The sequence below is a fragment of the Rhynchophorus ferrugineus genome, unplaced genomic scaffold, assembly GCF_030347505.1.
Source record: "Rhynchophorus ferrugineus isolate W39M unplaced genomic scaffold, kcgeb_rfMv2 rfM2, whole genome shotgun sequence".
Classification (NCBI taxonomy): domain Eukaryota; kingdom Metazoa; phylum Arthropoda; class Insecta; order Coleoptera; family Curculionidae; genus Rhynchophorus; species Rhynchophorus ferrugineus.
In genome coordinates, this window is record NW_027472581.1 from 81,991,046 (window position 1) to 81,995,656 (window position 4,611).

At 31.0% G+C, this 4,611-nt stretch overlaps 1 long non-coding RNA gene across 1 annotated transcript; it reads right to left on the reverse strand.

Annotated features, from left to right (window-relative positions):
- Positions 1-1,292: 1,292 nt before the first annotated feature.
- Positions 1,293-2,938, reverse strand: LOC143191884 (uncharacterized). The gene is made up of 3 exons (XR_013004657.1): positions 2,724-2,938; positions 2,397-2,631; positions 1,293-1,965 (listed from the first exon to the last, which is right to left on the reverse strand). It is a non-coding gene; the product is annotated as an uncharacterized LOC143191884 (long non-coding RNA).
- Positions 2,939-4,611: the final 1,673 nt, after the last annotated feature.

Sequence of the window (4,611 nt, forward strand, 5' to 3'; positions counted from 1 at the left end):
AGCACGAGAGTTGTGGTTGGGAAATAATTTCTATCTTAATTTTATATTTACAAAATTTTGTTGAGGTAATATAATTATAGTCTATCCAAAGTTGGTGTGATAATACGTCATCTAAATTTAGGACGTCAGAACGTCGCAATGTTGCCGCATCAACTCTGAGCTTTAGTTCAGTTTGGCTTTGGCATATAACAATATTCTAGTTTAAATAAAATATTAAAACAAAAATGTTATCAAATGTATATAGTTTATTTTAACATTATAGTACATCTGATACATATATATATATATATATATATATATATATATATATATATATATATATATATATATATATATATATATATATATATATATATATATATATTATGGAATATGGAAGGACTTAAAACGACAATTAAGAACGTAGGTATAATAGATTGGACGTTAATTTTGTTTTGTTTACATTCAACGCTTTCCCACACCACCAATGAGGTAGAGTTTTAAACGTGTTTTTTTTTATGTCGCGCTATCCCCCTGGAAACATAATCTACCTAGTTAACAGTTGTATATCCCCGTAATACATTTTACTCTCATTAGAAAGCATATTAACCCTCTTACGTTTAGTTCCTGTTTCCTCCGATGGTGTGATCGCACATTTGAACCAAATACTCATGTATATTCTGAACAATTACACACATATCTAATGAACATAATTCTTTATTATCTCAAAAATCAAATAAGAAATAAAAAAATAATTTCCCAACATCCTCTTCAATGGGTTTGACCAAAAATCATCCTGAGATCATCCAAACCAAAGGTGCTATTGACCTGTTTCCAGCACCAAGCACAATATATCTGCAGTAAATTATTAATAAATATTGTTGTTAATTGTATTGTTTAAAAACTAGTATTTTAACGTTTACCTTTTCCAATCAACTTTGGATGACTTAATATTATTTTTAGCCATGAGCCACCGTTGGGTATATTAGTCCCATTCTGAAATATCCATGTCTCATCTAAATTATTGACGCATTGTAGAAGACAGGATTGTATATCTTTTTAACTAGAATAAAATGAGAAGGAACATGGGAACTTTGGATAGACTATATTTATTATTTAATACAGAGAAATAATGCGAAAATAAGTATATAAGGTATGAATTATTAGTAAAATGTTACAATTTTGTAGATTTCTACGGACTAGAGAAATATGTTTATTAAATAAAATGAAAACAGAATTTGTTTCAAAGTTATAGTAAAGATAAGATTGGAAAATGGTCATATTCGTATACTTTATACCTGTATTCGTTTTGATTTTACAGATATTTAAAAAAATTAACAAAAAGTAGATGTTTAAATGAAATGACTTGCATTTTTAGAAGAGTACAAATATAAAATAGAGTTAATAGGAAGTGTGAAATAAATTGATAACATAAGATTTAAAGCTTTGTGATTTATTATTTCTTTAGGTCTATATAACTCTCTGGAGTTGATAAACAGTGCATAAAAATTGAAACAATATATCGTATAAAAAGTTTATTGCAAAATAACAATAAATAAAAAAAGCTATTTAAGTAAGACACATACGCACAGACAATAAAATATTAAAACTCAATCTATAATATAATTTATTCTGACATAGTAAACTCTAACACATCTTTTATCGTTTTTTTCTGATATTTTACATGTATGGATAAAAAACTAATAAATAAATAGCCTTAATATAATAGGTAGAAAATAAATAGACTATATAGTTGTTCTATATTATTCTCTAATTATTAGCATTTGGACCTTCAATATCCAAATTCCTTTTCCATTCTTTTAAATCAATGAGATCATCTAATGAATCTAATAGTTTTCCAGCTATTAGCCTAGCATTTCTCTTTAGGGCATTTGTTTTTAGGAGATTGTTCAAGGACTTCTGTTGAGTATTTTTTCGAAATCACGAGCTCACAATTTTATTTTGTCCTCATCTGATAAGTAATACCTACAAAAGTAATCATTATTATTTATAATTAATTATTTGTATTAATTAAAAATAAATTATATTATTTAATTATCATAAAGTAATCATTAATACAGTCGGCTTGGTTGGTGCAGTGGTAAAAACGACAGGACGGTACACCTACTATTGCGATAGTCGGGGGTTCGAATCCTGCTGAGGCACGCTCGTAAATGTATGTTTGTGATTGTGAATATTTATGATTGTCCTAGTCAACAGTATAAAATCCGACAAAGGATACCAGTCACGCCAGTAACCAGGGTGGGTGAGAGCGGATATCTGAGATGATTTTGATGCTTAATGCCGAGGACCGTGGTTCGGAGCCTACGTTAAACAGTAGGTCCGGATATATCCTCGTTGCTAAGACTTTAAAATGTATTAAAAAGAAAAAAAAATAATACAGTAGTTATACATACATATAATTTAAAAATTAATTTTCATCAGCTCTTGTAATTTTGTAATGTATACAACTACCAGCTGTATAAATTTGGTTTGGTATCTATGATTAATAGTTTCTTTTTTCATTTGCTCTATTAGTTCCAGATTTTTTATTTTCCTTTTGCATTGAATGTTCTTTATAACATGCCATAAACATAAGAGCCTTTGTAGCTTGGTTCTCAAAACTTTTATCAAGCTTAGACTACAATTTAACTAAAACATAACATTTTACTAATACCTTATACACTTATTTTCGCATTGTTTGCTGTCAATTTTCTGTATTAAATAATAAATAAATATATTACCTTAACAGACTTTTGTAAAAATAAAATTGTCCTAAAAATTACTTCCTAACCACAACTCTTTAGACAACAACGCGTAGCTGCGAAATCTGTCAAGATAATTTAGAATAAATGCGAATGAGCAGTTCTGGCCAATCAACACGGACGATGGAGAATCCTTTTAGTGTAGTATCCTAAACCATCTGAGGGCGCACCAAGCGAATTTATTTACTACAAGGGGAAATTAATAAGTAGGATTAAAATATATTTATATTAAGGCAATTTTTTTTACTCTTTGTGATTCCACAATCTACCATATAGGTAATAAGTATTTCTTATGTGTATAATATATATACATGGCATGCGGAAAATCACTTCATTAAGCGATCTCCTGTATAAAATATTATCTTAATTAATTAGTCTTATTCTAAAATTTATTCTATAGTCTATATATGTTAAGTAATCAGATCAGGTGGTGTTAAACGTTTTAGCCTACGCACTTCACTATCACGTCGCATATTTAGCTGATTAGCGAGTACATTGGGATGCACTGACACTCTTTCGAAGTACTTCACACAAACACGTTGAATTACATCCGTTATAGGTTCTAGAGGAATATCGCGTTGTATCACTTTATTTGAAATATAGTACGGAGCATCAACAATGGCACGCAACACTTTATTTTGGAACCGTTGCATGATGGATATATTAGATTTGCTAGCGGTACCCCATAGTTGAATTCCATATGACCAAATAGGCTTGGGTATAGACTCATACAGCAACTTCTTGTTATCTAATGATAACTTGGATTTGCGCCCGATCAGCCAATACATTTGATATAATTTCAGTCCTAGTTGTTTCCGTTTAGAGAGTATGTGCTTCTTCCAGGTTAGGCGTCGATCTAAATGCATACCAAGATATTTAACATGCTCTGCTCGGGGGAGTTGACGATGATTGATATTTACTGGTGGACATGTTCTTCTACGCAGGGTAAACGTTATATGCGTGGATTTTGATTCATTGGCTTTAATGCGTCATGTCTTCAACCATAATTGTATTTGCTCCAGGTGGGTTTGTAGGTTTATTGATGCTGTGTCTGGATCTTCATGGGATGCTAAGATTGCTGTATCGTCTGCATATGTTGCCACAGTAGTTATTTTTGTGGTGGGCAGATCAGCCGTATACAGAAGATACAGTACTGGACCCAGTACACTACCTTGCGGAACTCCTGAATATATGGGATTTAATTCGGTATGTTCATCGCCTTGATTTACAATAAAATGTCTGTCAGTGAGATACGATTTTAGTAGCTGATAGTCCGGATGAGGGAGAAGTTTCTTTAGTTTAACCTGCAAGCCCGTATGCCATACTTTGTCAAAAGCCTGAGATATGTCTAGGAAAGCAGCCGAACAATATCTTTTGGCATTTAGGTCAGCGTTTATTTGGTTTACAAGTCTATGCACTTGTTCTATAGTCCCATGCTTATTGCGAAAGCCAAACTGTTTTTTTTACCACTTGTATTTTCACATTTTTAAATTACTTCAATAAATAACGGTCACATAATGTAAACACCACTGTCTCATTTCGTTTTGCCTCAATTCACCGAGACATAGAATTAACCCTAAAAATTCAATGGCTATTACACTCTTAGTAGTAATAAATTAATTAATAAATTAATAATAAAGAAAAATATTAAACACTTCAAGATTAACGTCACCAATTCCACCACGCAAACATTCTATGTTAAACTTATTCATTAATAATGGTGATACTGATTCACTAGCATATCATTTTAGGTGGTCGTTTAATTCGGATATAAGAGGAAACCTTTAGTTTCAATGATTTTACAATGCAATCTCTGGTCTAAAACTGACGTTTACAATTTGTCCTTCATCCTTTTACCGCAGATCGT